Genomic DNA, 12,500 nt, shown 5'->3' on the forward strand with positions numbered 1-12,500 from the left:
CTCGACAGCAAATTTACTTCAGAGAAACACATTAGGTCTGTGTCTTCTTCAATTGCAAAAAAAATTGGCTTATTGAGAAAGTGTTACAAGATTCTCGGTGATCAACCTATTCTGAAGAAGTGTTTTAATTCTTTCATTATACCTTGTTTTGAATATTGTTCTCCTGTCTGGTGTTCAGCTGCTGATTCTCATCTTAATTTGTTGGACAGAAACTTAAGGTCTATTAAATTTCTTATTCCTCATGTAGATATTAATCTTTGGCACCGCCGTTCAATTAGTTCATTATGCATGTTGCATAAGATTTTTTATAACTCTGACCATCCTTTACATTCAGATCTCCCTGGACAATTCTATCCTGTTGGTAATACTAGGCAGGCAGTTAATTCTAATAGCCAGGCCTTCTCCATCATGAGGCTCAATACTAAACAGTATTCTAGAAGTTTTATTCCAGCTATTACCAAGTTGTGGAATGATCTTCCTAATCAGGTAGTTGATTCAATAAAACTTCAAAACTTCAAAGTTGGAGAAAATGTTTTTATGTTGACTAGGCTGACCTGACTCTTTTTATAGTTTATATATGACATATCTGTTTTTGACGTTGTTAATAGTTTATATAGGACATATCTGTTTTGACGCTGTTACTGTTTGTAGAATGATATATTGTTATTTTATTCTCATCATTTATTTATTTCCTTATTTCCTTTCCTCACTGGGCTATTTTTCCCTATTGGAGCCCTTGGGCATATTGCATCTTGCTTTTCCATTTGGGGTTGTAGTTTGGCTAGTAATAATATATATATATATATATATATATATATATATATATATATATATATATATATATATATATATATATACATAAATACTGTATATATATATATATATATATATATATATATATATATATATATATATATATATATATATATATATATATATATATATATATATATATACATAAATACTGTATATATATATATATATATATATATATATATATATATATATATATATATATATATATATATATACGTATATATATATATATATATATATATATATATATATATATATATATATATATATATATATAAAATATATATATATATATATATATATATATATATATATATATATATATATATATATATATATATATATATATATATATATATGTGTGTGTGTGTGTGTGTGTGTGTGTGTGTATATATATATATATATATATATATATATATATATATATATATATATATATATATATATATATATATATATATATATATATACACTATGAAGAACTACAGAGTGTAATATATGAGATCCAAAAGAGAGATATGGAAATTGTAATTAGCCACTTCAATGTTAAAGCTGGAAGGAATAATCAAGGGATAAAGAATGTGATGGGTGTCGAGGACCTTGGAAAAGTTGCAAATGAAAATGGAACACATTTCATAAGTTTTTGTTCAGCAAATGATCTTGTCGTTGCGGGTACTCTTTTTCAAGACAACATCATTCACAAGTGTACATGGACTTCACTATGTGGCAATTATGAAAATCAAATAGATCATATTACCCTGAAAAGAAAGAAGGAGGACACTGAGAAAGCAAGAAGAGGTGCAGATATTTGTAGTGATCACTAGCTCGTCATCTCAACACTGAAATTAAAACTAAAAGCACCCAACTGAAAGGTGGATAGGATACCTAGGTTTGACACAACTAATCTTTTATAGGAAGAGCACAGAGAAAATTTTCAATTGAATGTAGGAATTGATTTGCAGTTTTAGAAACTCTAAGAGACGAAGTGAGGACATTTAATGAAGAATGGTGTGATATCAAGAACATATATCAGTCAGTTGGTAGTTAAATTTTGGGGCACATAGTTACAAGGAAACAAAGACAGAAATTGATTGTTGGAAGTTTTCGAGGAGGTACAGTAATGAAAATTACAAGGTAGAACTTGATAAGTATTCTAGTACTGATAGAGAGGTAAAAAAAAAGAAAACCTTCAATAACTGAAGAGAATATTTAGACAGTAAAGCAGATGAACCTGACAAAGCTATAAATTAAGGAAATGCCTATGGTGTAAAAAAATGCTCTTAGAATTAATAATGAAATCTCGATTAGGGCAAAGAAGAAAAAGCTTATAACCACCAACCTTATGTGGATCGAGTGACGCGGGGAGGCTTTCTTTAAGGTAAGGAGCACTGCCATAATTTCTAGAAAGTTTATGTGAAAGGTCTTGAATAGCTTGGACCAAGTCCCCTGGATTTTTTTCCGATGAGAGTGACCTCCCCATCCCTCCTTCGAGGCGTCTGAGTGAATCGTCACCGACGGGGGAGGTGGCTGAAGAAGAACCGACTTCTTTAGATGTCTGGCTTGGGACCAAGGCCTGAGAAGAGTACTTAGATCTCTTCGCGCGTTTGATGCATAACTTCTCCAAACTCCGGTTGCATCCTTTAGCTGTGCTCTTAGCACTGGGTCTGTCACCGAAGCAAACTGGAGAGAGCCCAGTACCCTCTCCTGCTCGCGTCTTGATATCCTTTCGGAATCTAGAAGTCTCTTGACAGAACCCGCTATCTCCTTCCTTTTCTTCGCCGGGATGGAGAAACGGTGTGACAAAAGGTCCCAGTGGATTCCCAGCCACTGGAACTTTTGAGATGGAGAAAGTCGAGACTTTTTTCTGTTGATCTTGAAGCCTAGGTACTCTAGGAACTGGATCACTTGACTGGAAGCTTGCAAGCATTCTGTCTCGGATGCTGCCCACACCAACCAGTCGTCCCGGTAGGCTACTACCTGAATTCCCTTTAGGCGTAATTGTTTGAGAGCTACGCTTGCAAGCTTCGTAAAAATCCTTGGGGCTATGTTTAGCCCGAATGGCATGGCTCCGAAGGCGTATAGTCTTCGTTGTAGCCTGAACCCTAGGTAGGGGGAGAGTCGACGGCTGATTGAAATGTGCCAATAGGCGTCTGACAAGTCTATAGAGACGGAATATGCCCTCTTGGGCAGTAAGGTCCTTATGTGTTGCAGTGTTAGCATTTTGAATTTGCAATTCACTATGAACTTGTTGAGAGACGACAAGTCCAGAATGACTCTGAGCTTTTCCGAGTCTTTCTTGGGAACACAAAACAGCCTCCCTTAGAAATTGATGGGCTTCACCCTTCGGATCAGCTTTTTTCTCCAACAGTTCTTGAACGTACTCCTCCAGAACGGGGGTGGAGTGTTGGAAAAACCGAAGGCACGGGGGTGGAGTGCTATACCAGCTCCAGCCCAGTCCTTTCTTGAGTAGGCTGTGGGCCCAGGGATCGAAGGTCCACCGATCCCGAAATTTCAGAAGTCTCCCTCCTACCGGTATCATCTCACTTGGACTGCCGTCCTGAGGTCTTGCCTCCCTGACCACGACCACCCCTGAATCCCCTTCCCTTTGAGGGGCGCCTAGACGAGCCTCTGGCTGCTCCTCTAGGCTGGGGTGAATGCCGTGGACTGTGTCGACACGGCCTGGGGTACCCACTGAAAAGTGGTCGGGGTTTGTGCCACGATCTGGGGCACTGGATGCAATGGCAATTGCAGTTGCTGTTGCTGTCTAACAGGCTTGGCTGGCCGAGACGGTAGCCTAGTCCTCATAGTCTTCCTCTTTGGTTGAGGACCCTCATCCGGGGAAGACTTTCTTTTGATAGCCAGGCCCCACTTCTGGAGAAGGTTTCTATTCTCCAAGGCGGCCTTATCAACAACTTTTTTGACCAAGTCGGTAGGGAAAAGTTCTTTTCCCCAAATGTTGGAGGAGATTAGTTTCCTTGGCTCGTGCCTCACCGTAGCCGAGGTGAACACGAACTCCCTACAAGCTCTCCTTGCCTTGACGAAGCCATAAAGGTCCTTCGTCACTGTGGCCAGATGAGTCTTGGCCACTACCATGAACATTTCATGGACCTTGGGGTCACTTGCCATCGTCTCAAGAGTAGTCTGAAGAGACATTGAGGCAGCCAGTCTTTCTTTTGTCTCGAACTCTCTTCGCAAAAGAAAGTCAGACAGCTTAGGGAGGTCCTCGCCGAACTGACGTCCGGCAATATCAGCCTCCAACTTTCCAACTGAGAACGTAAGATGGACGTCCTTCCAGTCTTTGTGGTCCATAGGCAGGGCCAGCGACAAGGGTTTACACTCCTCCAGGGAGGGGCAAGGCTTGCCGGCCTCGACTGCTTTTAGTACAGCCGCAAACCCTTTCTGTAAAAAGGGGAAGGCTCTAGCAGGCGAGGACACAAGGGAAGGGAGCTTCTTGCTCAATGCAGCTACCTTTGAGTTAGAGAAGCCCCTCTCTTTCATCGACGATGAAAGTAGAGCTTGAGCCTTAGCGTGGTCCATCACTATGACCTCCTTCGGCTCTGTCTCCTCCTTTGAAGCTGGTTCCTTCATCAGCCGGACATAACAGTCCGGATATGATGCCTTGCTGGGCCAGAATTCCACCTCCTCCAGGGGAACTGAGCCCAGCTTATCCGAGATGACGATCTTTCCAGTCGTCATCGGCATGTGCTCAGCATACCTCCATGGGTTAGCATCTGAGCACAAGGGAAGGTCTTTCACATTGAGCTTTTTCTGGGGCCCATGTGATTCTGCAAGGCACTGCATCCGCAGTTCCATTGCAGCCGCCTTCTCCTGATTCTCCTTCTGCATTTGTTGGATCATTCCAACAATAGAAGACAGGGCCTGTCCCAGCTCTACTGGGAGACCGGCCGATGTTCAGGGAATAGGCTCCGGAATCTGAACCGGAGTAGCCGACACCTCGTCGACCTCTCCCTCTACAACGTCTGGGGCTTGAACTTCATCCTGGGCTTCTGCCAGGAGGTCTTCCTCCAGACGCTCGTCCATATCAGACATCCTGTCATCTAACTGGATGTCTTGCATCGCGACCGCGACTTCAGCATCCACCTGGATCTGAACTTGGGGGATCTCCTCTTGAGGCTGGGGAATCACTGCATCAGCTGATGCCTTAGGGAAAAGATACGCCCTCATCTTCTCACTTGGAAGATAAGGGCCAGAGGTGTTCTTTTGGAAGCCCCTTACCCAGGTACGAAGCTTTCCCCTTGCTATATCCCTTGATTCCGCCGTCTTAGGGGAATCAAAGGCCTCAGTATTCAGGTTAGTGCACACAGTACATACCTGAGGGTCCCAATACCGGAGATCATCCTTGGAGACAGCGCATGCTGCGTGTCTCCTACAAAACTCATGTCCGCAGATGTTCTTGCTGCGGACGTTGCAGAAAACACTTCCGCACTTCGGAGGGTCCTTCTGTAAAGAGAAGAAATTTCCATGAGTATCAAGTGAACTATGTATCACTGGATATGCATTGTATAGCATAACAATTCAGAAAGGAAAGACACACACTTGTGTTTCCCTCACAACCCAATGTTGCAGCCTTCCAGATAATAAAATCAAATGGTTAATCTCTTCTAGAGTAACCAATGCAAAGTTTCCAGAGGAAACAGGTGGAGCTCACACCTAAGCAATGATTTTAAAATCCTGGATAATAGACAGGAAAGAACTCACTTTCCTATCTGTAGGGCAACAGCAAAGGACTGCAAGAAAACACAAAAGTGTTAGAACACACAGTGCTGTACCAAAACCCATACTATAGTTTTCTTCTTACTGTATATGTTATACTGAAGAATACTAGTACAGTATAGGAGGATACATGCCGGCCGGCACACACCATAACTAGCTTTAAAGTATACTACTTAACAGCTATAAGGCGGCAGACTCTGGTTCAAATGCATGTGCCGGCCGGCAACAACTGCCGGCCGGCAACAGCCAATGTTGGCCGGCAACTACACAAGGTAGTACCCAGCTGCCGGCCAGACTCTTGGTGACCGGCAGACAAGGGCTGACATTAGCCGGCCGGCAAAGGTACAGGACCGATGCCAGCCCTCAGCAAAAGAACCAGAGGACTACACCTGCCCGGCTGCCGGCCTATGAGGCCGGCAGCCGGGTCGGGTACAGCACTAGAAGAAAAATAGAATGGATGCCGGGATAAGAGTGTACACTACCTCCAAGCCCGGCAATCCGAAAGAGTGCATATAAGGAAGGGGAGAATCTAATTCAGGCTTCCTGACCAATGCCGTCTGGCTCTACAGGCAGGCATGGATGAGGGACCAAGGGAGGTCCGGGCAGCACTTAAAATATAAGACCCTTGCCGGCCGGCAAGGGGCTGAGTCAATTCCACATCCTAACCTATACTAGGTCCAGATGTAGAACGACGTACAGTACTGTAATGGCTAGGCCATTACGGAGATAGAGGGGGAAGGGACAAAGAGGGTCCTACCAACCTTGCTTTAGTGACGGATCACCCGCAGCCAAGAAACTTATCTTAGCCTAAGGGAGATCCAAGGGGGGAGGCCAGCAATACTTGCCAGCTCCCAGAGCACCAAAGCAAGGAAGGTGTTGCTACTCCCAGGGAAAGAAACTTATCCTCCCCCGAGGACAGCAACAAGGACTAGTTTTGTAGATCACAAAAGAAGGAATCATATCCACAGAAACCTTCGGTAGTGACCTAAGGAGGCTAAGCCACCTTTGTCTGTGTCAGGCCAGCGAGGGAGACTCTACCTCAAGCTAGACAAACACAGACTCAGACTAAAAAACTCTGTTGTTTTGTCCCTCTTTGAACCAGACTTACTGGAACAGGAAGGTACAGTAACACCCCAGTATAGTTTTATCGAAAATTAATTCGGAAAAAACCACTTAGGGATAAGCCCAAGGCTTAAACAGAGGGAAAGGGATTGCATACCTTCTCCGAAGAAAAGAAAGCAACCGGGGAGTATGAGAAAGTATACTAAGGCTCCATAAGCAACTTAGCCTAGGCACCAAGAGAATCGATTACCTAAATCACCGAAACTCACTCGTATACTATCTTGGAAATATTCCACACAATCTTAAATGTATAAAACATAGCCTAAAGCTCCAATAAAATTTTAATACACTCGGAAAACCCAAATTCATGCATGAAGTACTAGGACCAAACGACTAGGCTACATGGCCTAGCGTAGGCCAGAATGGGGAATACTTCGCCAAAATAATACTAAGCACGAAAGGAAATCCTATGTAAAGCTATATAGCTAAAATTTATTAAAGCAAAACAACCGGGAATGTCGCTCTGACTAACTAAACTTATACCTAGCGAGCGACAGCGTCCATGACGCCTCCGGTAGGCTATGGCTCTTGTAACAAAGATTAATCCTATTAATTACTCAAAATTTTACCAAGAGCCTACATTTATACATAAAAGACATGGTACTCAACTTATCAGAGGCCGACGAAGACGGAGAAGCCATGAAAAGCAGAATAAATCCAAGATTTGCGAGAAACACAGGAAAAAACACCGAGTTGTTAAGCTACGCAAAAAGGAATGCAGATGGCGCCAGGATTGGCGCCAGGCACGCTTACGAATCGGGAGATAGGGAGCCTTGGGAGCGGCTCCCCCTTTTTCTTTCCCAAATTCATTTTTTGCCAATTGCCCCCTGCGAGACGAATCTCTGTTCGGGATGCAGATTGCCATGTGGCGTGTCAAGAATACGTCTTCTGATATGTCGCGATATCCTTTTCAGAAGGGATATTCGCTCCAGGAGTTAGAATTCTGGTACCTTAAGGTAAATTCTCTGGGAATATCGCCGTAGTTGTAATATACCCTAGGAAGCTACCCTATAGGAACTTCCATCAGGACGACATGGCCATCTCACCCAAAAATAGATTTTTCGCTTCGCTCAAAATCCGTTTTTTACACAAAACAAATTATCAAACAATAAGGCGGTAGCTAAAGGAAATATACAATTTTATACATTAAAACAAAGCTCTTAAATGGGGCAACATCATGAGACAAAAAGCCACCGCGTGGAAAAAATAATAAAATTACAATTTGCAGAAGTGTCATCAAGGGAAGGATACATAATGGGGAAAACAATGTCCTTAAAAAAATCCACTTTTGATGGCCTTTGTAGACTATGAAAAAGCCTTTTATAGCGTGTACCAATCAGTTTTGTGGAGAGTCCAGCATTAATATAGAATTACTCTTGAATATGTGAATTTGATTACATCTGTTCATGAGCATAACAATTGTAATGTTAATGCAAATGGATTCTTATCAAATGAATTTCCCGTGTACATCAGAGTACTCCAATGGAATTTCTTGTCAACTATGTTGTTTATCCTTATCATGGATTTTGTACTGAGTAGAGCAGTTGGAGATGGTGAAGTAGGATTGTACTGGATTGGTGACAGGAATTTAGCAAACCTAGAGTAGGCTGATGCTGCAGTCCTTTTTAGTAGAACACGTGAGGATTTGCAATGCTTGCTTACCTGAATGCATGAAGTATCACACGAAGTTGGGCTGAAAACAAATAGAAAAAAGACAGAAATGATGAGAGCGGAGTATGCAATGGAAGATGAAATATCATTGGAGGGAGAAAGGATTAATGAGGTAGAATCATTTAAGTATCTAGGAACTATGATCTCCAATACAGGGTCTTTAGAATTAGAGTTTTGTGAAAGATTGATAAAAATCAAATCAAACAATAGCTGGGTTAAGTAAAATTTGGAAATGAGATCTCCTGAAATTACATATAAAAATCAGACTATATATCAGTTTAGTGAGATTGGTGTTACTCTATGACCATGAGCCGTGGTAGGACAATGAAGCAATCGGCAATAGATTTAGTAGATTTGTGAACAAAACCCTCAATAGAGTATTAGGAGTGAAATGATAGGACAGGATTACAAATGAAACTATGAGAGAGGTCAATCGAGTGCCATATGTGGATGAGATTATGATGAAGGTGTGACGGTGCCGAGAGAGGGTTGTGAACTCAAAGGCAGGAAGCAATCAACTGAGTTGTTTATTAAGGAACACTCTCCTTTATATACAAAATCTCAAGGCAACAGGGCATAATCTGTTCGAGAGACAGACAATATTACAGAGCAAAACCGGAGACATGATCATTCAGGTTCTGTTTAGTGCGAGGGAAGAGCGCAGATACAAGCATAATATATACAAAATAATTATGTACAATTGTGTGACACACTGTTGGTACATGGCTCCCCCTCTAAAAATGACATACTGTGCATATTAAATAGGGCGCCCTGATCTAGAGAGGCGAACTGTAGGCGGGTTATCTGGCAGAAGATAAGCATTCTTTGCCCCGAATGTTTAGGAGGAATGCTTTCGGACTGCGTCAGATAACAAGGAAAGGGCCCGTTTAAGGGGGCGTTAGTGGTGGCTTGCTGGTGTCGTTGCGCAGGAAGACGTGCGTTGCAGAGTGCAAGCCCGTTGGTATGTGATGCTTCGCTGGGGGCTTGTAAGTCTGGCAGCATGGAGTAAATTTTCCCACGACGTGACGTATGCGCTGGAGATCGTTGGAGGAGGTTGTAGAAGGGAAAAATTCGGCAGGGACGACCAACGGGTCACCATAACACCATTTAAGCTGCCGAGATGTCGAGGGCGTCTTTAGGAGTGGTCCTTAGTCCCAGGAGGACCCAGGGAAGCTGAGTAAACTAGTTGCAATCCTTGCAGTGGGACATCAAAGCTGCTTTGAGGGTGCGACGAAAACGTTCAACCATTCCATTGGCAGCAGGGTTGTAGGCCGTTGTCTGATGTAGGGTGATGCCCAGGAGATTCGCTAATGACGTCCACAATTGAGAGGTGAAAGTGGTTCCCCTGTCACAAGTATTATGCTCAGTGATACCGAATCTTGAAATCCATCCAGAGAGTAAGGCAGATGTACATGAAGCGGACGTTGCAGTTTCCATGGGAATGGCTTCAGGCCAACGAGTGGAGCGGTAAACAGGTAACGATGTCCTTGTAATGTGGGTAGGGGGCCTACAACATAGACGTGAATGTGTGCGAAACAACGCTGAGGTTGAGGAAAGGTGCCCACTCTTGAATCCGTGTGTCAATGTACTTTGGAAGTTTGGCAAGAAGTACGGGCGTGGACCCAATCCTTAGCATCCTTAGAAATGCTGTGCCAAATGAACTTTGCCTTCAGCAGCTGTGCAGTAGAACGGCACGAGGGATGTGAAAGGCCGTGGATGAAATCAAACACCTGTCGGCGCATGGGAGCAGGAATCCAAGGTCGCGGTCTACCAGTACTGACGTCACAGAGGAGGGTGGTGTTGGTGTCTTTGAGGGGAAAGTCTTCCCAACGGAGGGACGTGCAGGATGTCCTACAAGTTTGATACTCTGGATCCTGTCGTTGGGCTTCAGCCAGGGCGTTGTAATCCAATCCCAGTTGAACGGCAGCCAACGTGTTTCTTGACAGGGCATCGGCAACGGGATTCCTTTTCCCAGGGACGTATTGGAGGGTGCAATTGTATTCAGCCACGGCGGAGAGATGTCGGCGTTTACGGCGGACTAGGCGTCAGACTATCGAGTGAAGGTGTGCACCAGAGGCAGGTGGTCTGTGCGAATGACGAAGGGCGTACCATCTAAGAAATGGCGAAAGTGACGGACAGCCAAGTGCACCGCCAGCAATTCTCGATCGAAGGTAGAATAACCCGATTCTGCCTTGGACAGTTTTCTGCTGAAGAAGGCCAATGGGCGGGGCGAGCCTTTGACCACCTGCTCGAGTACTGCACCAATAGCGACGTCGCTGACTTTGGTGGAGAGAAGGAGAGGGCCTGTGGGATAGGAAAAGTGAGAGCTACAGCAGTTGATAGGGCCTTTTTTGCATTACAGAAGGCTGCTTCTTGAAGGTGACCCCACTTCAGGTCCTTCGGTTTGCCCTTGAGGGAGGCGTAAAGGGGAGCAAGAGTGGCGGCAATGGCTGGCAGAAAACGGTGATAATAGTTGATCATGCCCAAGAATTCCTGCAGAGCTTTGATGGTCGAGAGCCCAGGGAAGCTCCCAACGGTTGCTACCTTCTCAGGGAGGGGGTGGACACCTTCAGGAGTGATGCGGTGCCCTAAAAATGACACTTCGCTAGCGCCAAAGGTACACTTGTCGTACCGGACTACAAGACTGTTTTATTGCAGGCGGTCGAGCACGATGTGCAGGTGACGGAGGTTTTCCTCTTTTGAGGAGGAGAACACAAGTATGTCGTCCACATAACATACACAGAAAGGGAGGTCCCCTAAGATGCCATCCATGAGACGTTGAAACGTGGCCCCAGCATTACGAAGGCCAAAACAGGAGTAATTGAAGGTGTATGAACCAAACGGAGTGGTGATGGCAGTCTTGGGGAAGTCTTCTGGGTTCATAGGCACCTGATAATACCCTTTCAGGAGATCGAAAGTAGAGAAAACCTTTGCTTTGTGTAGGTAGGAGGTCACGTCGGTGATGTTTGGGAGGGGGTAGTGATCCGGTTCTGTTTGCATGTTCAGGCGCCTGTAATCCCTGCACGGACGGAGGGAGCCGTCTCTCTTCAGAACGATGTGTAAGGGTGACGACCATGGGCTGGAGGCCTTTTGGCAAAGGCCCATTTCCTCCATTTCGGTGAACGTCTGTTTGGCGGCTGCCAATCGTTCCGGTGCCAGATGCCGGAATTTTGCGAAGACTGGGGGTCCCGTCGTCTTGATATGGTGATAAATACCGTTTTTGGCAGGAACCGTGGGCGTTTGGCGAAGTTCTGGACGGAAAACTTACGGGTACGATGTGAGGAGGTGGGCGTAGGCATCTGTGGGTGCGCTAATGTGGAGAGCGAGGTTAGAGGGGGCGGGTTGAAGAGGTGTCGACAAGTACGAGTCTGTGTTGACCAATCGTCATCGACATCGACCAGAAGGTGGAAATGAGAGAGGAAATACGCACCGAGGATTGGCATAGTGACGTCAGCAACGAGAAACTTCCAATTGAATTTACCATTTCCGAACGATAATGTGAGGTTCCCGTAACCGTTGGTGGGTATCGCAGATCCGGTGGCAGCTACCAAGCGGACGTCGGCAGATGTAGACAGACTACGTCGTGTCTTGAAGAGTTTCCTTGGCAAAAGAGAACGACATGCACCCGTTTCTACCAAAAATCGCATGCCCATTCCTGCATTCTGTAAAAAGAAAAGATTAGAAACAGGGGAGGCCACCGCCACGAGCGATGGCTTATTTACACGTTTTTTTGGCCACTGACAATCTTTGGTACATTTTTTCGCAGTTGCCCCGAATCTGAAGTGGTAGTAGCAAAACTGCGGCGGATGGGAGGTAGTAAGTGGCTGTAGAAGTCGTTTGTTGGGGCGCGAGCGATTGGTGGGTGGTGGGCGGCTTTGTCTCTGCTTCGTCACGTCACGGTGTGGGCGTGTATGTCCTACGGCATTCACGTCAGCTTCAGTTGACGTTGAATAGGCATCCTCTTCGTCAGGGGTGGAGGTGTTGATGGAGGTCTTGAAGTGGCTGTCCATAAGGGCATCGGCTTTGGTCATCAAGTCCTTTATGGGTAAACTATCGACATCGGGTATGTCAGCGCGTATAGGTCCGGGTAAATGGCGTATCCAAAGGGCACGAAGTAGGTTCACCTCACGAGGGGAGCCGTGTGCGGCAGGTTGAAC

The sequence above is a fragment of the Palaemon carinicauda genome, chromosome 13 (genome assembly GCF_036898095.1).
Source record: "Palaemon carinicauda isolate YSFRI2023 chromosome 13, ASM3689809v2, whole genome shotgun sequence".
NCBI lineage: Eukaryota > Metazoa > Arthropoda > Malacostraca > Decapoda > Palaemonidae > Palaemon > Palaemon carinicauda.